General features: G+C 44.4%; 1 protein-coding gene across 17 annotated transcripts in view; it reads right to left on the bottom strand.

The window, feature by feature from the left end:
* MTMR3 (myotubularin related protein 3) overlaps window positions 1–27,160 on the bottom strand; it is a 1,335,997-nt gene that overhangs the window by 1,060,447 nt on the left and 248,390 nt on the right. For 14 of the 17 annotated variants that reach the window (XM_078667211.1, XM_078667215.1, XM_078667214.1 and 11 more), the window contains one exon: window positions 313–363. The exons of the other annotated variants lie outside the window; for them this stretch is intronic. The gene's annotated coding sequence lies outside the window, so the exon portion shown is untranslated. The remainder of the gene's footprint in view (window positions 1–312; window positions 364–27,160) is intronic. 17 annotated transcript variants of the gene reach the window in all.

Raw genomic sequence — 27,160 nt, 5'->3', positions numbered from 1 at the left:
CACTCGACTTAGGTTTAGATTTGTCCGATTAAATATGATGGTGAATTAACAAACGTAGTGCTAGAGGACACCATTTGAAAAACCTATATCATCACTAATTCTTTACATTGTGAGATTTCCTGAGGCAATCTTGTTTTATTGGCATTCGAGTGTATTCAAATTATTCTGGTTAGACTGGTTTTGTAAAGTACAAGGCAGAAGTCACTGAATTACAATTTGCTACATTAAACGTCCACGCTTTCTAGGTACCCACATGTTCCCACTCTATTTTTTTTCTGTAGGCAAGAAGAAAACCCAAACGTTTAACAGTACCTGTTACAAAAACGATAGAATGTCGGGAAATACAGGTATGTTCAACTCCATCTGTAACAAAGATCAGAAGGAAAAATTAAGATTTTCAGCATTTACTTATGATAACTGGATAAAGAGAACATATTAAAAAGTTAGTGTGAGCTTACAGTCACCATATTGGACATTTATTGAGAAGGCATCAACAGAAACCCACAAACGGAGTACTTTTACAATCTTATCTAATAGGGAAAAATACTAATGTTCACATCTTTTCTTTTTATTAAAAAAAAGAAGCTATTGGGTGTTAGATGTGAAAAAGTGAAACAAAAATGTTCAGTATTTAAGAGATAATAACTCTCAGTGGTCAAAGGGGTTCAACATAAAAGCTTAAATCATCAGAATCTAATACAATAGTTTTGTGCCACATAACTTAATAGCTATTTCCCCCACTTATTCATGTTTTTGTAGACTTGGATTAACAAGTCTTGGCAATGAAGACCATACAACTCAAATGAGATTCACAGAAAGTATATTATTTAAAGCATAGTTATCGTATCCCATAGAGTAATGAACTTTTACTTGGCCTTCCATGCATTATTATTTTTCCAGTGCTTTTTCTTCACACACAAAAACGAAAGGAAGTGAAAAAGGTGACAAACAAGAGGCGAGGGGACGGCAGATCCGAGCAAATACTTCTTGGAATGAGATTGCTCTAGGGGTAAAACAAGCTGAAAATTGCTTAAATGCCCATTACATCCGCAGCCCTAAAAGTGGGATTTTATTCTATAGACAGGGGATTCATAGTTATTTTCCCTGCCACAGTGGCAAGTAATACCTGCAACACATGACGAATTTAGTGCATCTTTGCACCTACCATAATAGAAAGGTAACATACTCGAAGATTACAAATGGAACTAAGTGTTTGTCCCATCCTGTCCATTTATTATCACTCTAATCAATGTTTACCAAAAACCTAGGTAAATTCAATCACACTGCATTTTCTATCAACACAGATATGCCTGCACAAAGGCCATATTTTCCAAACGTTTAAATGTTCATAAGCGCTTACTTTAAAAAAAAAACTGTCATGTTTATCTGTCCGGAAAATGTAGGTGAGGGTGAATCAGTAAACTGAGATTCTCACATTTCCAAATAGAGAGTGGAGTGTATGGCCTCTTACTAGCCTATCTGATTGCAACCAACGATGCTACAGGCTAGGTAGCACATGTTTCTGTATGTGATAATCTATTATTCATGGAATTTATCTAAATTTCGTAATACTACTGCTAAAGTTTCAACACAATCAGATTTAGAACGCATAGCTCAATGAACACTCAGAGAAACATTTAACTTCAGCACACCGGCTCCATCAATGTGCAGACGACCCCAAATGATGTAGTCGCGTAGGCAAAGGGCACTTACAAAACCAGAGCCAGTAAAGTTACGTCCTTGCTCACCTCTAGGATATATATATACATACATACATATATATATATATATATACATACACACACACACACACACACACACACACACATCTATATACATACATATATATATTGCACTTGCCGCCAGTACTCTAGATTGATCTATGGACACGGACCACAGAAACAGTTTCTTTCAGTTGTTTATTTGGATGCCGCCATTACGCGTTTCAACTCTCAAGGAGCCTTGATCACATGACAACGTTGCGGTATGTTTTTGTCATTTTTATAGTGACAATGTGCTTTACGTGAATTACCCAAAAGTGCAACAGTCATGGCAATAGAAGAAATACCAATTTTGTAGTTTGTAGTTTCTCAAGGTAAACAGTAAATTAAAATAGACATGGTGAAATACTTCATAAATACAATTGTAGTAAAATTGACAGCAAAATTCCAAGGTTTATAAAAAAAAACGCAAATCACATGTCAAACAAGAGTAAAAAATTAGGTACATAAATGTAAATTTGATTATGTTGCTCATGCTAACATTCTATTTAATATTGAAAGACGCTTTAGATTGTATAGTGCTGTACCACAGAAGCACACATCGCCCATACTCATGTGGCTGCCTTAATTACTGTCTCCAAGCAATATAGATGTCATTGTAAACATTTTTACCTACGTGCAAATTGCAGAAAACCATGACATACAAACTTATTACATCAAACTTACAAATAGTCGTGACTGTCAAAAAAGTGCTTAGGGCAAAATGTGCATAAATATTAAAAAGTTGTGCCGATGTGCTGACCGCGGACGTGGAATACTAGGGTTTACCTCAGTTAGTCATTGTCCGCTTTTCAGCAAAGATTAAACCTCATGTTAGCCTTATTGCAATTTAGACAAACTTATATTATGTATTAAAGTTTCATACCAACTGGGTTCCGCTTGTAGTGACAGCTTCAATACCCTGGGAACCCACAAAGTTTTTCTTTACAAGACAGTGGGCCAGTTGTATCGACTATTGTTATTTTATTTTTATTTGTCAAAGTCTATTGACATCTAAATGCCCGGTTTGTCTAAAATGGAATTAGTAGAATAAAAGGGTGGCTATTTCGTACAATGGATAGAATAAGTCCAATTCTATAAATATATAAATATATAAATACATAAATAGCTTAAAATATCCAGTACAAAAGTTAAAAATTCATTGTATTTATAATATAGATCCTATAGCAGCGGTGATACCTATTTCCTCTCTTTCATTGTTGCTGTGCTTAACTAGATGCTGGTGTATAAATCGTCTGACATTCAGCCCCCCTGGCTGTTTCGAATCCATTTCTAAAATATACCTGGTTTCTAACTTGTGTAATTTTTCCTCCCTGTTGCCACCTCTCCTACTTGCAGGTACTGAGTCTATGAGGAAATATTTCAAATCCTCGCTTTTAGAGTTGTGAGGGTCCCTGAAGTGTCTGGCAACGGGGTATGTGTTGTCCTTGTTGTTAATGGCTCGCATATGCTGTAAAATGCATTTGTGGGCTTGGAGTTTTGTGCTCCCAATGTATTGTAAGCCGCACGGACATACACTACAAATTCCGTTTTGCACGTTAGAACTTTGTGGATCTTCTGTTTCTTGGGGTTCAAAAGGGGTGGTGTATGTTGTTGTATTGACCCCCTGTTGACATGATTTGCATACTTTGCATTTGAAAAACCCTTTATGTTTTGATAACCAGCTACAGCTTTCTATTATCTCTGGGCTTGTTTTGACCAGTTTGTCTCTCATCGATGGTGCCCTGCTGCGGGTGATTGAAATGCTGCTGGGTAAGGAAGTTCCTATAATAGGGTCATCTAATACCAAAGGCCAATTGCGCTTTATGATGTTGCGTATTTCCTTGTTTTGCTTGCTAAATTCCATAATTATCCTCAGCTCTTGTTGTTTAGGTGGCAAAGGGATTGGCCTGTTATTCTATCTCACTGATTACTCTTTTGTGTTTGCCCTGAATCAAATCTGAGCATTCTATTGTCATGGATTTAGCAATGGCACTGTCTATGATTTTAGATGAATAACCTCTTTCCAGGAGTCTTCTCTTACTTTCCACTTTCGCCTGATCGAGAGTGGCTGGGTCGCTGTTTACTTTTTTGAGTCTCAGCATTTCCCCATAGGGGATGCTGTTGAATAAATGCCTTGGATGTGCACTGCTGGCATGTAGGGTCGCATTGCCTGCTGTCTCCTTTAGATAAAGCTTTGTTTCTATCCTGCTGTCTTTTATATACACCTGCATATCTAGAAAGCTTACTGAATCTGTACTGACTGTGGCCGTGAAGTGTATGTTCAATGTGTTCTCATTGATGGTGTTGATAAACGCCTGAGCTGCCTGTTGTGTGCCCTTCCATATTACAAAGAGGTCATCGATGTAGCGAAGCCATACAATCATGTTATTCTGTATCTGTTTCTTGTATTTCACTTTGAGTACCAGCTCCTCCCACCAGCCCATGTGAAGACATGCATAGCTGGGGGAGTAGCTGGCTCCCACGGCTACACCTCTGGCTTGCTTATACAGCATGTTATTAAACATAAATACATTATTGTCCAAACAGAATGACACCATTTCAGCTAGCATTTAACTATGTTGTTTCTGTTGATCTGGTCTTCTGGACAAATAATGTTTGAGTGCATTCAACCCATCACAATGTGTTATGCTTGTATAAAGTGAGGTCACATCAAGTGCTATTAAAAGCTAGTTACTTTGCCAAGTACAGTCATTCAGTTTGTTTAAAAAGTCATTAGTATCCCACGCATACGATGGCAATGATTGGACAAACCCTTGTATGAACTAGTCAACATATTGAGATGTATGCTCTAAAAATCCCTTTCAGGCTGATATAATTGGCCTTCCTGGTGGATCCTGGGAATCTTTATGGATTTTAGGGATAAAATAGATTGACGGAGTAACTGGGTGATCATTTAAAAATAAATTGTATTCCTTATTGGTTAATAGTTTCTTTGTTATCAAAGTATTTAGTTTGGCATTATAATTTTTGCATATTTGTTTTAATTCTGCCCCATTACATTTCATGTAGCATGTTTGATCGCTCAATTGTGATAATGCCTTTTTGATGTATTCTTTTTAATCCCATATGACTGTATTGCCGCCTTTGTCCACGTTTCTGAGGACAATAGAATTGTCTTTTTCCAATCGATTGATAAGCTTGTGATAGTTAATGGTTCGTTGAATATATTGATTTTTGGAATTTTCAACTTTGTGATAGAGACGTTTGAGTTGGGAAACAGTTTTTTATATATATATATATATATATATATATATATATATATATATATATATATATATATATACACACATTTATACATGTGTATATACATACATACCTGTCACTGATGTGATATATAGGAGCTGTCACTGTTGTGCACTGCAGGCTGCCTGCAGCAGAGATGTCGGAAGGCGCCTGAAACTGCTTGTTTTTTTTTTTTTGCAGAGTTTTATATAGCGCGAACTAGACCCGAACCGAATCAGGTATCAGAGCGCTTTACATAGCACCAGTTACGTTACATGAGGACACACTTTCATTTTTTTAGGCACGGGGAGATTAAGTGATTTGCCCAGAATCACAGGAGGTTTTTGGCGTCGTTACCGAGACTCGAACCCAGATCCCCAGGTCCGAGGTCGAGCGCCTTAGCCGTTAGGCCAACCCCTCTCCCCTTGTTACAATACTGTTGGGAGGAGGGCTTGCAGCTTTCAGCTGCGAAGAAAGTTTTGCCAGTACCACTGAGAACTATTTCCGTATTTTAGTAGCCGATTTTGGAAAGAACGGAAAGATGTATGATTTAATCAAAGGTCAGATTCTGTGCAGTGGTAGTTCTGTTTGCCACGTGCTGCTCTGATTTTATCTGGAACAATTGTTTAAAATTGGGAACTTCCAAGCTAGGTTACAAGGAGTACAAACAGCTAAAACTAAAATGCTATGTGCACACTTTACATTTCTTTTGTGCAGGAAAGCACAGGGTTACGTAGGTCAGTGGTTAAGCTATATTTTTCCTACATACTCCCTTGCACCGCTACAAATGACTTGTGACTTCCCAATGATAAACAAGCATTGTCATAGCCAATAGGTCTCGCCTTTGGGACCTTATAAGTGGTTAGTCATGCAGCACATTATCCAGGGAGGGCTCAGACAATTCCAGCATGGAAAGTTGTGTTGAAAAGAAAGCCAAGGCAGGCTGGAGGTGTCACACTGGTACAGCGCCATGTGCAGTTACAACCTGCATGGGAGACGGAAAGTTGGGAGGGGCAAGGAAGTTGGGTAGGGACAGGAAATGACTTAAATATGAGGGTGAGGGACAGCAGGAGGTGTTACTGGTGGACAAGAGGGGAATGAAAGAGCTAATGGACGGTAAGTGGGGCAGATATGAGTGAAGATGTAGGGTTATTTGGATGCATGTGGCAAAACAGAAACGCCAGTGCTCGCGCAAGCTGACAGCTTGTACGCGGTCTTCCGTTTAAAGCCAAGCCTTAGCAATCTGGAAAGGGAGCACGTCATTGTGCGTGCGGTTCGATATGGCCGCACGCTTCCCCTTCCATTCTGAGAAGGTGTGACCATCTTTTTACGAGATGACACGCTGAGAGCAAACCGCCAGCGCCAGAAGAAAGTGTGGCATGTGTGGGAGTCTAGTTTAGGAAGGGACGGGTGACAGGTGCTGCCGTAGAACAGCTCGCATGCCTTACACCTTCGTAGATTTTTGAGCGCCAATACAGTAAAGCTCGACATTTGTATTCAGGCTGTGACTATGCGCGCGCCCTCGGTCAAAAAAGCGCTGCTTAGATAATCGCACAGGAAGGAGTATTTCAATGGGACCCGCCTCAATGACGCACCTAACTTTCTGAAGGTTTAATCGGAAGCGACACAAAAACGCAGTAGATATAGCACACTCAGAAGCACAAATCGCAGAATGTGGCCTAATGCAGGGGATACGTTATGTGTAAAAACTCACAAGTACGCGACTTCTAAGTATAGTACATGGAGGTTTTTTTAACTGCATAGGTACAAATGTCAATCAACCAGTTTGGCGTTTTCCCTAAGAAAGTTTACGTAAGACCAGCAGGTGTAAACGATTCTCTTGTATTTTGACAGTGTTTAGTAGTAGTAGATAAGCTTTATTCGATAAAAGATTTATCATAAAAGCATTACATATATAAAATCACATGATAAAATGGCCACTTTTAGAAAAGGAGGAAAAAAAAAAACACAGATGCCATAGTGACCATATGAATTAAAACCATTAAAAAAAGCCATACTATATATAATTTAAAAATGATGATTAAACTATGCCCCCTTGTTCCCTTACCCTTCCACCTGCCTGTGTAAAGCGCTCTGTTATCTGCAAAGATCTTGTTCGCACTATATAAAACTCTCAAAATAAAATAAAATAAATAAATTATCACAAAAACATAAAAGGAAGGGAATAGGAGCCGAATATTTTCCCAACATTAAGATATTACAACAGGTCAATCGCCCCATATCTTTCAAATCTAAGGGCCCACCACGTTCTTACCTAAGGCTTCTATTCGTATTAACCAAGCGCACCCCAGATATTTGGCTACTCCACAAACCAGTGTCAGAGAGGAGGTGTCAGTTTTTTCAGGATGCGCAAGGCATCAACATGGCTCCTGAAGCCCAGTGCTTTACATACTGGCTTAAGCCACTTTCCTCTAGCATTTTTATAAGCCGGGCATGCTAGAAAGAAGTGAGCAATAGACTCGTCAGGATGAGCACAGCTTGGGCAAGGTGCAGGAACTGAGTTGGACCCTTTCCATAATGATGTTACAGTGTTAAATTGCAGGGTTCCAAATTTCATCTTCATGTACAGGGTTCTGTCCCTAGGGACCTGGATGAAGTCGAGATAGGGTTCCAGTCTACAGATGTTTTTGTGTTCAAAGAACCCCTCGGTGAGTTTCCCTGTCTGTTGGGTGGGTAGGTCACGTTTCGACACCCAGTCCCAATAGGCAAGCTTTAAGTCCTGCCAGAAACCGGTCCTCGGAAGCTTGTTTCCGGTCCAGGGAAGGCATGGCTTGGCAGTTCGGGCTGAACTGTTCCCATGAGGCACAGGGTCAGACTGATTTGCATATAGCCATGTCTGAACTGGGGTGGCAGAGTGGGCTAAAGAACGGTGATAGATTAAACCCAGATCTTTTGACTGGGTGTGAGTGTTTGATTGATTCAGATGCTCCGTCCATCACCACCCCCTTTTGTACCGCTTTTGGCCACCATAAGTGTGGCAGGGTTTGCTCAGACGTGAGTCCCTTGCTCACTTTGCCACTGGATTCAAGCAAGCTGGGCTGAAGACGGCTGGAATGCCAGAAACCGGTCCTCGGAAGCTTGTTTCCGGTCCAGGGAAGGCATGGCTTGGCAGTTCGGGCTGGACTGTTCCCATGAGGCACAGGGTCAGACTGATTTGCATATAGCCATGTCTGAACTGGAGTGGCAGAGTGGGCTAAAGAACGGTGATGGATTAAACCCAGATCTTTTGACTGGGTGTGAGTGTTTGATTGATTCAGATGCTCCGTCCATCACCACCCCCTTTTGTACCGCTGAGTCAACTGACAGCAACTCATCAAAAGCCGCAGCATAATTGGACAGCTCAGTAGACCTCTTAAGGCGGACCCAGAAGAGCAAGGGGCGAAGCCTAGCAATATCCTGAATATGCCTCCTTCCTGTATCGTAGAACAAAGGCTTCAGGGGTGGAGGTAGGGAGCGAGGTAAGGTCTCTTAAAAATATATTTTCAGACCTGGATAAACCTCCAATATTCTCCATACCCCAAAGTTCTGCCCCACAGAGGGCTGAGGGTAATGCTTTCCCATCATAGAAAGCAAGCGCCGGGGCGACTGGCCTGCTCACAGAGAGATGCTGCTCTCTAACAATTGCCCCGGACACCCGTTTATAGTTTAAAAGCATCTTGTCTAGATGTGAGGTCCACTTCATGCTTTTCGAGATTCTAATCCCTAGATAATCAAAGGACTCAACCACGTCCAGTGGGACGTCGTTTAGGGTGATGTTATTCCTAAAGCGTTTGGAAGGGTTGATGGTCATCAACTTGGTTTTACTGGTGTTAATAGTTAACCCCTGTTCCTTACAAAATGAGTTAAATCTATTCAACAGTTTCTGTGGACCACCCAGTGACTTGGAAATTAGGAGAGTATCGTCGGCAAACAAGAGGGTAGGTGTCTTCTCTCCTGCCAACACTGGAGCATCTGTTGGTTCCTCATTGACGTAGCCTACCACCCCATTAATAAATAGTGAAAATAGGGTGGGGGGCAGCACGCATCCTTGGTGGACCCCTCTGTTCACCACGATCCTCTCGGTCACCTCCCCTTGGGTTCCCCATCTAATTCTTGCATAATTACCAGTATGCAATCTTTTTAGAAAGTCAAGAATGTAAGATGGCATACCCAAGTGCTGAATCACCTTCCAAAGCTTGTCCCGAGGGACCAGGTCGAAAGCGGTCTTCAGATCTATGAAAGCCAGGTACAAACTCCCTTTCCCCAAAAGGAGTGACTTCCAATAGGTCATGAAGAATCTAAGGACCTGGTCCATTGTTCCCACCTTCTGCCTGAAACCTGCTTGAAAATGTGACAGGATGTTTCCATCCTCTATCCAGGTTCTGATCCTCAGGAGAAGAACCCTGCCAACCACCTTCTGTATCACGTCAATTAGACTGATTGGCCGGTAGTTGGCAGGGTCCGCTTTATTCCCCTTTTTAAATATTGGGACCACCTCGGCTCCTTTCCAGGAGTCTGGGACAGCAAATCCTCTTGCTATCAAATTCATAACAAGGAGGATGAGGTGGGCCCATGGCATGGGATCATACACGAGCAGGTCCCCGGAAAGTCCATCTGGGCCTGCTGCCTTTCCTGGGGCAATGCTATGTATTGCTTGCTCCACCTCGTGGAGATCAAACCTGTCCATTATTTCATAGTCTTCTCGAGTAACTGGAGCGGTTTCAATAGATATGGACTCCGAGCAATCTTCCCCTGAGTAAAGATTCGAGAAGTGCTCCTGCCATTGTTGGCAAGTAATGCGATTAGGCATTGGGTTCGCAATTTTCCTGTCCCTACGGTTAATTATATTCCAGAATAGGGTGGGATCCCTCTGCATCGATGCCTCCTTCAATTCCTGCCAGTGACCCTCCTTCCAAATTTGTTTGGCCTCCACCAAGACCCTTGCATACTCTTTCCTGGCTATTTTGACAGCAGTTGGGTCCTTCAACCTGATACTGAGTGCTATAGCCGCCCTTTTGTCCCTACATTTATTGGAGTACCAAGGATTGCTAGATTTTGGTTGGTCAAATTTCCTAGCAGATTTCCCTTCTAAAATGAAAAATGAACTCCGCTTATCTATCGCATCTTGATAAAAACTATTAAAGTTAAAATTAGGTTGATCCCCCGTGCCACTATAGAGTGTCGTCAATTCTCTATTCTTGGCAACAACCTCCTCCCTAATACTTAATAATTTACCTTCATCTTGCGAGACTTTGTGCCATTTCAGGCGACGCTTAAAATTAGAAGGGGTGACCTCTCTACTTTCCAATGTGGGGCGATTACGTGCCTTAAACCCAAACAGCTGCCAAATATTATTTAGTTGTAGGCAGAGTGGGTTGTGATCACTATCTAAAGAGGGCACAACTATCATATCGACCAAATACCACCATAATCGGACATCCATAAAGATGTAATCTATCCTAGAAGGGGAACATAATCGATTGAAAGTGTTTGCTCCATTTTGGTCGGAGCGCGTTATCCCATTAACAGTTCTTAAGTCATATTCCAAACTAAGGGCTTTGATTTGGATGGTACGCTGGGACCATTTTTTAATCGGATCTAGACTAAGAGGCGGGATGTCCCATTTAGCGTCCTCTTCAGCAGTGCCTACTAGATCACCCGCACTCAGAGGTTCAAAAGTTACATTGAAATCCCCGGCTACAATTGTATTAGACTGGGGCGGTGTGATTGCTAACATACTCTCTAGGGCGGATATGACAGGGGATGTCTGGGCACCAGGAGAGCCTCTAGCATAGATATTAAATAGCTCAAGTGCCGGGCCATTAGATGAACCTTTAATGGTCAAGTGTAGAATATCGCTAGAATGACCAATATGGGGAGTGACCGACCAATTGAGGGCAGTCCTTATCCAAATTTGTAACCCCCCCCCGATGGCCGCCCTTTGCCAGAGCTAATAGCGGGAATACAATAAGATGTATAACCTGATTTATGGAGTGGGGTTAGACTCCATGTTTCTTGGAAAAGGCATACTTCGTATTTTCCCACAAATCTATGCCATTCCGGGAGTTTGAGTTTCTTCTCTAGCCCTGCTACATTCCATGAGAGGATATTCAGGATTACTGTATTAGATCTATTGTTCATTAATTCCACTACAGGGGAAGGGTTAAAGACACCAGGTCCAGGCTGGACGCTGTCTACATCGAGACAGCGTCCTGATATAGTACCTGGGTTTACAATTTGTGGTGGTGTGTCTGAGTCCCTTAGATTTAATGGTGTTGCTATGGTGGTACTAATCTCGGTGCCCCTGGGTGATAGTCAGTCGACCTTATTCAGCCCCGGCCCACCTCCCCTGTTCCCAGAAACCTCTCTATCTACAGTGCTAGCTTCCATCCAAAATGGCATATGTCTAATTTGGATTGTTGAGTAATCAGGAGCGGAGGTGCGAAACTCCAACGCCAGGAGATTGTCGGCATGGACAGGATCTTTAAGCCTTAGCTCAATACAGTCTAAAACTGAATTTAGCGAAGTAATTCTCCTTACACCCTGTATGTCTTCACGAATTATGGACCTTCAACCTCTTACGTGGCGAAGTCATGGTATTGCTTTATTGCAAAGGGAGTCGCTAGATTCATAGCTCTGGCTATCATGGATTTTTGGCACTTTCACCATGTAAACTATTGCCCTTGGATCCCTGGTTGTATTGCTTGGGGGATCCCGAATTGGATGGCTAAGGGGCCTCCGGTTATAAGGAATGTGTCACCCACCTGGTACTGTAGATGTTTTGGATGGGTCAGCATAAACTTTTCCCACCCTGAATTCAGGGCCCACTGATGGGGTTGTTTTCCTTATATCTCGCACCCTCTGTGAGAAGATATCACCACTCCCTTGCGGTTTATTGCTTGGTGGTTTATTAAATAGAGCACCCTTATAAGAGGAGGTTACTAAGGGGGAAGAGTAGGATGGTGTGCTAGGGTGGGCTGCCAGGGATATAGCCCTGGAATTTAGGATTGCCACCATTTTCTTTAATTGTTCCACCTCATTTTGTAGAGTTTCTACTTTCCGCAATAGCCCCAAGTTTGATTCCTTGCAACCACATCTGCTTGCCAAGGGATCAGCCCCGAAGTGTTACAACCCTGCTCCTCCGGGATGATAGATCCCTTGAGCATGTGCTCAAGTACCGCGAATCTATTGGCACAAAGGATTGGGGAGGCATTATCAATGCCTTCATTGCCATAATGGCAGCGGTGGAGGGACCTGTTGAGTGTTTACAATATCATCTGCAGGGGCGGTATGCACAATTAGATTTGTGGTCGATTGTGTCTGCTTGCTAAACATTGAAGGGATTCTGCGTTGGTAAATATTAGCTACTTCATTTTTTTTCTGTGCTACGCCAACTTCTACACCTACAATATTGGCCCCTAGAATCTCCTCACATTCTGAAACTAACACCTCTATTCTATCAATTACACAGTTACTCGCCCCGTGGATACTTTTTACCTTTCTTATTTGCCACCTGCCCTCCCCCTTCCATTGTTTTCCTTTGGCCCATTGAGTCATGTATAGTCAATTGCCCCTAGGCCCACAGGAATTGGAAAACGGCCAGTTAAAAATTCCCAGGTTATGTTCAATAGTTCAGAGGAAAGTCCCACACCAAATTGCAGCACAAAATGACAGGGGGGTGGCCCAGCCCAGCCTTGTCCAGCCCCGAACGGCCACAGACGGCCCGCCCTTTGCCCGGGCTTTGCCCGGCACTTCCCGCGCACGTCCCCTGCTGCGGGGAGAGAGGCTGCGCTTTATGAGCTGAGGTGGAGAGGTGGAGAGGTGCCTCCCCTCGTCAGCGGGTCCTTTCGCAGCTGTGGCTAGCCGAGATGCACCCTGGTAGATGTGGTTCCCAAGGGCGGCGAAAGCAGTTTGGGAGACCAGGCAGCTTGGGAGAGCAGGCTTCACTTTTTCAAGCACTGCACTCGTGCTTGTGGCGCGCCGCTGCGCACTCCCGCAAGGTGTATGCCGCCACGAGTGCAGTGCTTGAAAAAGAGCTGAACGACGGCTAAAGGTCTCCTATGCAGCGCATGCGTGCTGCGTAGGCAAGACCTAAAAACAAAGACAATGACCAAAATTATTGTTTTCATTTTGAACTCAGGCAGCACCTAGAGATCTTATCTTATGTGACATTTATAGCGCGCACTGACACCATAAGTTTCCTGGCGCTAGAGTACAGAGTGCGTGGAGTGTGAAGAGGCAGGCTAACCGGTTTGGGTGAAGAGACGGGTTTTAAGGAGCTTCCTAAAATTAAGTAGAGAGCAGCTAGACTTAATGGATAGGGGAAGAGGATTCCATAGTTTGGGGGCCAGGTGAACAAATCGGCGGCCACCAAACTTGTTTGTTTTGATTTTGGGGGCGACCAGCAGGTGGATGTGAGCCGACTGGAGATTACGTGCCGGTCGGTGCTGCTTAATCAGTGTTTTCAGGAAAAGAGGGCTGGTACAGTGAAAAGACTTGAAAGTCAGGCAGCCAATCTTGAAGATCGCCCTTTGTTCAACTGGCAGACAATGCAATTTGCGCAGCAGGGGTTTCGCAGACTGCCACTTTGGCGTTTTGTGGATAAGTCTGGCCGCCTAGTTCTGCACGGTTTGGAGACGGCGGAGCAATGATTGTGGGAGTCCATGGTATGAAGAGTTTGAAAAGTCGAGGCGGGATAGTACCAGGGAGATGACAACCTGGACCAGTGCCGCATGCGGCAGTAGATGGACTATTTTACGAATTTTACGAAGCTGGAACATGCATGCGGAAATCACAGCCCCTACTTGAGCCTTAAGAGAGAGCTCAGCGTCTATGACCACCCCTAGACTCTTCACCGAGCTGACAGGGGCGGGAGGAGGGCCCAACTCGATGGGCCAGAACTGGGGACCCCAGTGTCCTAAACTATTCCCCGGAAGGAGAAGCTCCATTTTTCCGGGGTTTAATTTTAGTTGATTGTGGTTCATCCACTGCTGAATGTGGATCATGACTGAATGGAAGCTGTTGACAGCATCAGGAGAGTCAAGAGGGAAGATGATCTGCAAATCATCAGCGTAATTAAATACTGATATCCCACCTCTTGAGGGAATGAATCAGTGGCCGAAGGTATAAGTTGAACAAGAGGGGAGAGAGGGATGAGCCCTGAGCGACTCCACAAGTCGTGGGAGTCTTGGCAGCCGTAAAAGGGCCCAGACGCACGGCTTGTGTTCTGCCGACGAGGAAAGACTCAATCCACTTAAGGGCAGGGCCCTGAATGCCAGCCTGTCCGACACGGTGGAGTAGGATGTCATGGTCCACTGTGTCGAACGCGGCCAACAGATCCAGGAGCACGAGGGCCTGGGAGGTCCCTACGTCAGCGTTCCCCCTCAGGGCGTCCAATACTGCCAAGATGACGGCCTCGGTGGAGTGGGCCGGCCTAAAGCCGGCCTGAGTAGGCTCAAGATAGCAGGAGCTCTCGACGAAGTTTGAGAGGCACCGAGTGACGTGGGCCACGAGAAGCTTGGACAAGTAGGGCAGGAGGGATATAGGACGATAGTTGGTAAGGTCGGCAGGGTCCGCACCAGGTTTCTTCAATAGAGGCACTAAAATGGCCTCCTTGAAGGAACTGGGAACCGTGCCAGTATTGAGGGAAGCGTTCAGCAAGGGTAGTATATGATCCGGTAGTTTAAGGCAGACGTCCCGGAGGACCGAGGGAGGGCAACAGTCATTGGGAGAACCTGATTTGACCCGGGCCACAAGCTCAGCTAAGGTGTTAGGGTCAAGGGCAGGAAGCTGGGTGAGAGATAGTAGGTTATTAGGAGAGGTGTCTGAGGGCCGCACATGGGCGAGGGGGGGAATGGAGTCCTTGATTTTGGCAATTTTCTCGATGAAGAAAGAATAAAGGGCGTCACAAGTCTCTTGAGTAGGAGTCTGAGAAGGTAAAGTTCTATCATCTGTGGTAAGTTCATTCATAATCTTGAAGACTTCCTTCGGTCGGAGACATGTGCAGATTTAGCCGAAGAAATCGCACTTTTATATTCTTTGCGAGCTGCCACGAAGAGCAGTCTGAGTCGGCATAGTTGCGTCTCCAGATCCGTTCCAGCTATCCGTTCCTCTATTTGTAATTCATAAAGGGAGAATGTTTGTCAATGAATACGTGCAGATTTAGAATGTCTGTTTCTCTCCATTCTTTGAGCAATTTGATTTTTAATTTGGGCAAAATGTATTCACAAGTCTGAGCATAACAGGCAAAGAACGTGACCCAGACTTTAAAATCTATGCACCATTTATGTTTTCTGCCTGGTGTTCAGCACGAATTTGAGTTTCACTATGAAGACCCGAAACTGGTCGTTGGTGTTTAACAGGCAGGTCTTCAGAGTTTAAAAATTCAAAATGTGCAGTCACAATAACTATTGCTGGAGAAGTGGAGAAGTGTGGCTCACTGGTTAGAGGAGGCAGACCTGGAAGCAGAGGTCAGCCCGGGACCAGGGTTCAATTCCCAGCTCGGCGGGGTCTTGAGTCCTAAAATGTTCATGGACTCGACAATTCTCACTCCGGTGCCTACTCGATTCACGGGTTCACACTCTGCGACTCTGGGCAATAGCTTGCTTAATCTCCACAACGGCCCCTCGCGGCGGGATGCCTGGCTTTCACCTTGCGGATACCCTGCCGGGGTTATCTCACAGGGGAATACCAGGACGGGTTCCCTAAGCAAGCGCTTAGAAACCTTGGTGATTTGCGCTATATAAATTCCTGTACATTTACATTTACATTGCACATATTAGGAGGCAGCAGTCATGGTATTTAAAAATTAGCTGGGTCAGCATGGACAATGTCAGAAAGTTGAAATTGACATAATTCAACAATGCTGCATTTGTAGTTTTTTCTTTTATGTTCTTGCATCAAATGATTTGCTCGCACTATAAAAAGTGAGCCCAGTATGTGTGATAAAGGCCAGTGCCTCGGCTGAAACGCGTTGTGTTGGCTAAAGTTGTGGAATAAAATCTCGGTGGTTTAGTAACTGGCATCCTGTGTTGTGTCAGAGCCCGTCTTTATTCATGGACCGGTGTTTGGCTGGGATATAACTATATATCTTTAAATATATAGAGAGCACATCATCGGTTTTTGGTTGGGTTATAACTATATATCTTTAAATATATGTATATTTAAACATATATAGTTATATCCCAGCCAAAGCAGAGTTTTAAGCATAGGAGTAACATAGTGCCATCCACACCAAGCTGAAAAATGACACACACCATTTGCCACTCCAGGCTGGGGAGACTGGGCCTCACCGGTGATGAGAGCTTAGTTCGCCTCTTGTGCCCTTAGGTCAGTTTGTTCAGATTTTAAGCAAAATGTGCACTTATGTAATTGTTATTTACCATAACATGGAGGTTTACCTTTTTGAATTCAAGATACAGTCGCTAAGTCCGAGTTCATGCCCCATATTATTTGTTTGCAGGGATTCGGCTCGGCGTATAGATATGTGGCATGCTCTTTGTAATTGTACTGTCTGTCTTCATTAGTGGGTGCAAGATTGTAAGAAGAGGACCAGCCTCTCGAATCTTGCTGCTAGGAACTAACAGCAGGGAAGGTTTTGGCATCAGTTGCTTGTCTTCAGCTGCTGCGTCCTCCAGGATGTCATGTGGGCATGATCTCTTCCTTCCATCTCTGAGCAGGAAAGCTAAGAGGCATCAGGCAGACACCGCTTCTTTTTGCAAGCTGAAAAGACTTCAGGTCATGTCCCTCACATCTGGGAGACATGCTGGCCTACAACACCAGCCCTGTACCACAGAAGCCCTTCAAGTACTCTGTAGAGCACTCCCCTACTTGGTCAAGAAGTAAATGGGACTGAAAGGTGGATGGCTTGGGTCCCACTTTTATACAGATTTTTCCAGACAGGGGCCGTTGATCCATTGTCAGTATCCAAAAACTGTTCTGGGGGCTTTCTCTGGCTGCAGTGCAGGCAGAGCTTATGTGCAAGATGATCGCTCTCTCAGCAGTAAGTTATGATCCTTGATCCAAGCCAAAGTATTCACAACATGGGCACAATAAAGTGTGAAGACACTGCACCAGCCTTCCTGAAGTAGCAGTCAAGAATAAACAAAAGGACAGACCCGGCATAGAAACCCCCATCAACCAAATGGCAGTGTTCCAGAAGGACATTCAGGAATCCCCTGCTAAACAAGCATTTGCAATGCAATAGGTCTCGCATTAGTAAAGTTTGAGCTATTGGTATTGTAAATGACACATTTTTTATTTATGTGTTGGTTTTGAAAATAGCAAAATTAATAGCTTTGTCATGTACAATGCCAATAGTTATAACTTTCGCAAATGTGACACCTATAGCATTTGTAATGCAATATGTGTTGTATTTACGTGACTTAGATGTAATGATATTACAAATAACAATGGCTTTTATTTTATTTTATTCTTAAATAAAAGTTATTGTAATATATAATGGCAATAGCTTAAACTTTTGTAAATAACTTTTGTGAAGATTATGTTCAGTGTATTTTATTGTGACGAAAATCCAAGAACAGAAGTGAAATATTAACATCTTTTTGTGACATTTGTAATAAAGCTTGAAACATTGAGAGAACATATTTGAACTAGTTGTTGTTGAATGGTTGCACAGATTGATGCTGCGGTGGCGCTGAGTGATGTTGTGGTGGCAACGAGTGATGCTGAGGTAACGCATAGTGATGTTGTGGTGCCCCTGAGTGATGCTGTGGTGGTGCTGAGTGATTCTGTGGTGATGCGATAGATAGAGTGAGGGCGATAGATAGATATACAGATAAATAGAGTGAGGGCGATCGATAGATAGAGTGATGGCGATAGATAGAGTGAGTGCGATAGATAGACAGATAGAGTGAGTGAGGGCGATAGAGTGAGGGCGATAGATAGAGTGAGGGCGATAGATATATAGATAAATAGAGTGAGGGCGATAGATAGATATAGTGAGGCGATAGATAGATAGCTAGTGAGATAGAGTAAGAGCGATAGATAGAGTGAGGGCAATAGATAGCTAGAGTGAGGGCGATAGATAGATAGAGAGATAGAGTGAGGGCGATAGATAGATAGAGAGATAGAGTAAGGGCGATAGATAGATAGTGAGGGCTATAGATACATAGATAGAGAGTGAGGGCGATAGATAGATAGAGTGAGGGTGATAGATAAATAGATAGATAGAGTGAGGGTGATAGATAAATAGATAGATAGATAGATAGCGATAGATAAATCGATAGATAGATAGATAGCGATAGATAAATCGATAGATAGATAGAGCGAGGGCGATAGATAGATAGAGAGATAGAGTGAGGGCGATAGATAGATAGAGAGATAGAGTAAGGGCGATAGATAGATAGTGAGGGCTATAGATACATAGATAGAGAGTGAGGGCGATAGATAGATAGAGTGAGGGTGATAGATAAATAGATAGATAGAGTGAGGGTGATAGATAAATAGATAGATAGAGTGAGGGCGATAGATAGATAGATAGATAGATAGCGATAGATAAATCGATAGATAGATAGAGCGAGGGCGATAGATAGAGTGAGGGCGATAGATAGACAGATAGAGTGAGAACGATAGATAGATAGATAGATAGATAGATAGATAGATAGATAGAGTGAGGGTGATAGCTAGCTAGATAGAGTGAGGGCGATAGATAGATAGATAGATAGATAGATAGATAGATAGATAGATAGATAGATAGATAGAGGGCGATAGACAGATAGATAGACAGATAGATAGATAGATAGAGGGTGATAGACAGATAGATAGATAGATAGAGTGAGTGCAATAGTTAGATAGAGTGAGGGCGATAGACAGATAGAGTGAGGGCGGTAGATAGAGAGATAGATAGATAGATAGATAGATAGATAGATAGATAGATAGATAGATAGATAGATAGATAGATAGATAGATAGATAGATAGATAGATAGATAGATAGATAGATAGACAGATAGATAGATAGATAGATAGATAGATAGATAGACAGATAGAAAGATAAAATGAGGGAGATAGATAGATAGACAGATAGATAGACAGATAGAGTGAGGACGATAGATAGGGTGAGGGCGATAGATAGATAGGTAGATGGATAGATAAGATAGAGTGAGGGCGATAGATAGAGTGAGGGCGATAGATAGATAGATAGATAGATAGATAGATAGATAGATATATAGATAGATAGATGTGTGTGTGGTTGTGGTTGTGTGTGGTTGTGTGTGTGGTTGTGTGTGTGGTGTGTTTGGGGTTGTGTGTGTGTAGTGTTTGGGGTTGTGTGTGTGGTTGTGGGGTTTTGTGTGTGGTTGTGGGGTTGTGTGTGTGGTTGAGTGTGGTTGTGTGCTTGCTTGTGTGTGTGCTTGTGGTTGTGTGTGTGTGGTTTGTGTGTGTGTGGTTGTATGTGTGGGGGGTGTGTGTGTGTGTGGTGTTGTGTGTGTGGGGGTGTGTGTGTGGGGCGTTGTGTGTGTGGGGGGTTGTGTGTGGGGTTGTGTGTGGGGTTGTGTGTGTGTGTGTGTAGAGTTGTGTGGGGTTGTGTGTGTGTCTGGGGTTGTGTGTGTGGGGGGTTTGTGTGTGGGGTTGTGTTTGGGGGGTTTGTGTGTGTGGGGGTGTTGTGTGTGTGGGGGGGTTGTGTATGGGGTTGTGTGTGGGGGGTTGTGTGTGGGGTTGTGTCTGTGTGTGTGGTTGTGTGTGTGGGGGGTTGTGCATGTGGGGGTTTGTGTGTTTGGTGGGGTTGTGTGTGTGGGGGTGTGTGTGGGGGGGGTTGTGTGTGGAGTTGTGTGTGTGTGGCGTTGTGTGTGGGGGGGGTTGTGTGTGTGAGTGGAGTTGTGTGGGATTGTGTGTGTCTGGGGTTGTGTGTGTGTGGGGGGTTGTGTGTGGGGGGGTTGTGTGTATGGGGACGTTGTGTGTGGGTGTGTGTGTGTGCATGCGGGTTTGTGTGTGGGGGGGTTGTGTGTGTGGGGTTGTGTGTTTGTGGTTGTGTGTGTTTGGTTATGTGTGTGTGTGGCAGAGTTAATTACACTCTTTCACACGCTCAAATTCCTCAATTGATAGTTCTGTAGAAAGATGAAAATACATTCTTAGAAAAAGCCACATTATCCGGAGTAACCTATGAGCAAATCTCGTTTCCAAATACACAAATAAAAAGCAAATCGAGAGTGAAACTATTTAAAGTCGTACAAACAGTTCTGTGACAATTAAGGGAACAAGGGGCAAGGATGTGAGCATTGGTTAAAGGCCAGATCTACCGAATTTGGAACTGGGAGACCCTGTTCGAGTTTCGGCGTCGGCTCCTCATCATCTGATTGTGGGCAAATCACTAAACTGCCCGAGCCTCAAACAAAAGGATGTGTCCTTGTGTCATGTAACTGGTGCTTGTGTGAAGCGCTCGAATACCTTCGGGTCGAATTTGCTTTACATAAAACTGCAAAAAAACAGGCCAAACTATTTCTTTGTTTAAATCCCAAAATGAGGGGAGAGAGAGCATGTGTATTTGTGTGTGTGTGAGATTAGTTGGTGGAAAAATACACTAAGCCAGAATGTTCTACATTCCTTGCGATGTTTCATGGAACATTGCCAAAAGATGATGTCACTTCCTTGAAAGTTACAGCAGTTTCATTGCTATCATTCTATTTGTCCTGCCTCATACATTTCTAGGCCCGCTTCTGAGATTGCCCTTTAAGGGCTGTGGCATGGGTGACCAGCCTGCCGTTTCTGCTAGTGCCGGGCCTCACATTGCATCACATATTCGGCCAAAACCGCAGTGTAATTAAATGAAGCATGTTCTACTCATGGAGTTCGCACAGATCACTGCAAGGCCTTCTCTGGTATGTGATGCCGGATCAGCGCGGGAGATGTGTGCCATAGCTTCCAATGAGTTTCACAATTCACTGTAAACACATGTTAACGAAATGTGAGCATACTTCGCAATGAGGGCACTGGTGTACCTTTGCAGTGACGATGGCCACATCTGCTCTGCACTACGCTGTGGCCATATCTCAAAATAAAGGATGCTCACATTTCCAGACTTGGAGCCTGATGTACCAAACATGTTTCCCCAAAATACAGGCTTCGCGGGAGCTGTGCATCTATAATAGGCCTGCGTGGCTGCAGGCAGAATACAATTAGCCGTGCACTGTGCAGTTGAAATCCCGGGGGCGGGGGCACTCTAATTACCGGGCCCGTGTGCACGGGCACCAGAGCTGCTAACGAACCCTACGAGGGGCTCCAGTTCCGAGGCGCTAATGAGGCCACTGTGTGCAGAGAGTGGCACTCCAGGACGGCCACTGTGCAGACATCCTCGGGGGCGCACAGTGCGACACACGGCGGGAAAAATGGTTTGGGGCAAGGACCAGGCGCTATAGGGCTTCAAAAGCAAACAGAATATGGATAATTGTGACAAAAAGTGACGTAGTGCTACTTGGGTAAAAGCGTCAGGGGGTCCAAAGGGTACACGGACCAGAAGAATAAGGCACATAAGTAGAAAAAAAAAAACATGAGCCAGGGAGCATAGCAGAGGGGAACAGAGAATGGCGGTCATGGAGCATGGAGAGTAGGCGCTATAAAGACCAGGAAGTAAAGTGGGGTCCACAGGTGCGAAGCAGCATAGGAACAATCGGAGCAGAGGGTGGGGCAGGGGAGCCAGTCCGCATAGGCAGAAGGAAACAAAAGGACAAAGAGGAAAGGCGACCTGAGATCATGGGACCCAAGCAGCGGGGGGACGAAGGACGGCGACTGCTTTAAGGTGTAGGGCACAATTACAAATAGGCAGATGCTTCCGGAAGCATAGGATTAATGGACACAAGCGCACAGAGGGAAAGGCATCGGGGACAAGGAAACACAGGAGGCACCGTGACATGCTGGCTGGAATAACAACAAGCAAAACAAGTTAAACAGGTTTTAAAAGGAGACACGGCCTCCGGCCGTGAAACTGAAAGTACGGCCGGGCGGCCGTGAATAATTAGGTGGTGACAAATGCGCTGGGAGGGCTGCCTTTGATGTGGTAATGCGAGGCAGGCAGGCAGGCGGCTGGTGGCATTGTGCACGCGCTTTTTAGGGCTTGCGCTTGCGCAATGACCTAAAAAGCACATGCACTCAAAGGAATCGCCAGTGGAATCGCCAGTGGTGGATAAACACTGGATAAGCCCCTATAGAGCTTCCAGCTGTGCACATGTGCACAGCAGGCGAGCCCTAAAAATGATGCACAGAATTTCTAAGGTAGCCATTTCCATCCTCCCTCACTTCATTGTCTGAGGATCAGTCTGTTAGTTGCAGGAATGCAGGCAAAAAACGTCCACTTTATGGGGAAGAAGTATTGCATCCTCCATCTTGTGCCATGTAAAATCAGGGCCCATCCAAAATGGATCCTGCTGGAGCCAGCAATCATACTCTGTCCACAACACGGAGTCTTCAAGATCATCTGCGGCGTACCCCAGGGATGCTCCCTTAGCCAGACTTTGTTCAACATTTACATAGCCCCGCTCGCACACGTAGCCCAACAGCACGACCACAACATAATCTCCTACACCGACACTCAGCTGATCCTCCCCCTCACCAAGGACCCCATCACAGCCAAAGCCAACCTCCACGAAGGAATGAAGGCATTCGCCGACTGGATGAAGACCAGCCATCTGAAGCTGAACTCGGACAAGACGGAGGTCCTCATCCTCGGCTCCAACCCTTCAGCCTGGGACGACTCCTGGTGGCCGACGGCACTGGGGGCAGCCCCGACACCCACCGACCATGCACGCAACCTGGGATTCATCCTCGACTCAACACTCTCAATGACCAAGCAAGTCAACGCCGTCTCCTCCTCCTGCTTCAGCACCCTATGCATGCTCCGCAAGATCTACAGATGGATCCCGACAGATACAAGAAAGACAGTCACCCAGGCCCTCGTCAGCAGCAGACTACTACGGATACGCCCTCTACGCGGGAGCCCCGACCAAGCTCAAACGACTACAACGCATCCAAAACTCCTCAGCGCGACTGATCCTTGACATACCCCGCCACGGCCACATCACCCCACACCTGAGAAATCTGCACTGGCTCCTCGTCAACAAGAGGATATCCTTCAAGCTCCTCACCTAAGCACACAGGGCACTCCACAAGACTGGCCCAGCCTACCTCAACAGACGGCTCTCCTTCTACATCCCGAACCGCCAGCTACGCTCAGCTGACCTCTCACTCGCCACCGTCCCACGCATCCGAAGAACAACCACCGGTGGGAGATCCTTCTCTCACCTCGCCGCCAAGACATGGAACACCCTCCCACTGAGCCTACGACAGACCCAAGACCAGCTGACCTTCAGGAGGATACTCAAGACCTGGCTGTTCGATCAGTAGCCCCCCAGCACCTTGAGATCCTCGCAGGTATGTAGTGCGCTTTACAAATGATTGATTGATTTCTACCAACCACACTTTAATACATGCACTCATCCTGCACACAATATGTCGGTGCAATGTCTAGTTGATACATCTAGGGACAGTAAACACCGCAATCCTCTTGAACCAGGAAAAGCAGTCAGTTATTAATTCCCAAAAAACAGTATATTGCCACCATAGCTGCCTGTCAACAAGTAAAGACAGACCATAGTGTCCCTTGGTGTGCTTCTCCAAGTCACAGAACACATTCTGGACCAAGGACCATTTGGTGCACCCTGTGAAATCATCACGCTGCCTCCGGAAGCTCCCACTTTTGGTCGCCATCTGCAGATTCTTTTTTTCCCCTTTCGCTCTCATCTTCTTGGCAAAGGAGGGTGGGTTTACATGTGAATCTAGAAATTCTTCAAGCTGCAAAACTACACAGACCGGTAAGAAACTATACATTTTGCAGCGTGAATCTTTTCTGGATTCACTTGGTGTGCATTAATGTTGTAGCAGTTATTACTACAGTGGTCTTTGGGTTGAAGAGGAGCGTTGATTAGCAAATAGACGCAAGACCCTTTGTCCTACTTGTGCTTCCTTGTTCATCTGAATGTCCACACAGTAGTGTTTTGTGAATGTGTGCACTGATGACCATGTCACTGCCATACAAATGCGTTGCAGCGGAGTATTAGCTAGGAAAGCAACAGTAGGTCCCTTCTTTATCGTTGAGTGTGCTGGAGCAGGTACCCTCTTTATTTATTCAGGCTTTCATCGATATCCTTTGTAGGATATTAGCCATTTCGGCCTAGAGTCTTCTCCAATTTCTCACGATCTCCGCATCTTGGGGTTGGATGTTGAGCTGTTCGTGGGTTCATTTCACCGACTACTTCTTAACCGACAACATGCTTTCTAAGCTGTGTCATTCTCACTTGTTTCGACGCAGGAGCGTCCTGTCCTCGACAGCCCTTGGACGCCTTAAATCTGTCAGAGGTCTTTACTGCTGCAGTGTACATCCTGAAGGATCTGAGGGTGTCTCTCTTTGGACTTGCTTTCGGTCGCCGAGTGTTTAGAGGTCTTAGCCTCTGATTTACCGGTTTCGGCCACCGGCTTTAAGGACGCTGTATCCCTTATCTCTGTTTTCGGCATCGTCTTGGTCCTTTTATCGTTCGTCGACGATCTTGACTTCGACCTTCTCTTCTGAGCATTCGGCGATGTTCTTCTCATGGTCAGTGGACAGGCCCATATCTCGAAGGGATGGTGTCATGTGTTGGCCCTGCATGGCATGGTGGAATATTCTCTGTCGCTCTCACCCTCAGGGTCTTATGCGAAAATACTGCACATGTGTTCCAATCCTCGCAGAGATGGTTCACCGGTAGGCAGAAGTTGCAGAACGGGTGTGTGTCCTTTTTTGCAAATTTATGGTGGCAGTTCTTGCAAAACTAGAATGGTGTCTTCACCTCACCGAGTACAGGGGGTCCACTGCATGCGTATTTTCTGTGTTCGTCAATGAAAATACATTGTTCTGCTCCCAGAACATCTCTTTATCTTCCCTTGATGACTCCTTCTCTCAAGTGTAGACTTCCATGCTTTTTGTCCGAATTTTCAGTCAATTTTTAATTCCAGACGTTGGAGATAGTCTTGCATACATCCAGACCCACAAGCAGAAAAAAAAATTCTGAAGATGGCACATAATGGTAGAAAGTTCCGGAGGAAGCACAACGGCGTCTCAATGTGCACTAAATAAATGGAGGTACGTTGATGCCCCCCAACAGCTAACACAACAAGCATTGGCATAGCCAATGGGTCTCGCCTTTGGGGCCTTATAAGGGTTTGGTTATCCAGCACAATATCCTTGGTGCAACAATATCAACTGTTGCATGGCTAAACACTTATAAGGTCCCAAAGGCGAGACCTATTGGCTATGCCAATGCTTGTTTTATTTTTCATTGGTATGCATATTAAAACTACATTTAAGGCTAGACCAAAATCTTGTTTCTGTTCATTAATTTGATGCACTGACCCTACTGTCCTCAAAAGAATTAATTATTTTAATGAGTTCCAGGTGAACCACTGTTCTCTTTATAGAATACATGCCTGAGTTCCCACTGCTGAAAGGGCGGCTTTTGTCTTTCTTTAATGGACTCCTATTCATTTAAGCAAGCAAGTGTGGACTGAGCACACCAATATGATGAGCGTTTGTAATTTTGTTGAGTGCTATATAGGGTATCACCCTCTGGTCAAAGGGTGTAAAAAAACAGAGAACAGCGCCACCTGGATAGTGGGCGTCGCCCAGAGCACAGCTGTGTCCCACAAGCAGTGTGGGTAGCAAACGATGTATCTAGTTCTGGTCAAAAAGATGATTAGCAAAAAAATTATGACAGCATAAAGATGTTTTATTGTGCATAAATCTTTGATATTGTATTCTTCATATCAATTTTAGATTGCACATCCTAATTTGATCCATTCTTTATGATCAAATCCCAATGCATTTCGGGCTATCGGAGCCCTTCATCAGGGGCCAAGCATCTGAAATGATGAGAAAGGGTATAATGAGTAAACGTACAGTAATGCAAGCCAATGTGAAAGAAGCTAAACATGGTGGTGAGCTTCATGCAAATGGTGAAGTTAGAGCCCGAGCGTAAAACAAGCTAGTGTTCGTGGTTTTGCACTGAACTGGGTCTGAGGTAACTATAAGGTGTCATTACCGGTAGTGAAAACAATGGGCTGTGTAGGAGATAAGAACGGGCTGTGCACACGATAAAAAGACCCACGTGTAAAAACCAAGGTGAAAAACACTCTACTAGAATGGAATGGAATGGAATGGAAATTAACAAGTGCGGGGCAAACAATAAGTGTTACAATGCTAAAGAACATCACACAAAAATACCAACGTACGTTTTGAGCGAGTGTAGTGAAGCCCCAGTGCATATAGACTATGAGAATTGTGAAAACAAAACAAAAAGGTCACAGTTGTTATCAGTATAAACTTACTTGTCACGGTGCTTCATGAGCAGAAAACGCTTCGCCTGTATGTCGGAGCTTGTGTATAGTGAGGTTAGTATATGGTGATCAAACAGTGTAAACGGACTCAAGCAATACAGACAAGAGTGGTGGCCATGATAGAACATGTTAAAATGGAGTACACAAACATGAAGATCTGTGCAAAAGGCACATTAATCTAAATGTGAGAATGATGAGGAAAAGATAAATACAGATAATCGAAAGTGACTGCTTGTGAAACATGTAATGATCTAAAAGGCTATAAAAACGGTGGAAAGCAAGAGACCAGGTAAAGTAAAAAAAAAGGGCCTGAAAGAGAAGACTGAAAAACGTATAAGCATTCTCGATTGACAAAGTTAAAGATCACAGCAACAAAATGTCAAAAAGGTGCCAAGACTGAATATAAAGATGAGAAACATAGATAGTTATGCAAATCAGTGAGGATAAATACATAAGATAGTCAAAATAGTACAGCATGTCAGAAATATGGATTAAAAAATTAAAAAATAAAAAAATTAAAAAATAAAAAAATCAATAAAAAAAAAAATCGAGACAAGTGAACCCAAAGGGTGATAAGTAAGGTTACTAGAACTGGGTACAAAATAATGTGAAAAACGAAATTTTAGTGAAAAAAGGTTTGGTGCACCAAATGGAACCAACTGAAACAGAAATATATGCGCTGAATGGAAGCGGAGAGGAGGAGCAGGAGGTGAGCCCGCGAGTGGTGCACACGCGCGTGCGCTTGGGAGAGCAGTCTTCACTTTTCAAGCACTGAACTCGT

This window comes from Lissotriton helveticus, chromosome 11 (genome assembly GCF_964261635.1).
Source record: "Lissotriton helveticus chromosome 11, aLisHel1.1, whole genome shotgun sequence".
NCBI classification, from domain to species: Eukaryota; Metazoa; Chordata; class Amphibia; order Caudata; family Salamandridae; genus Lissotriton; species Lissotriton helveticus.
The sequence above is the reverse complement of the archived record's forward strand: the minus strand, read 5'-3'. Positions and strand labels throughout refer to the sequence as shown.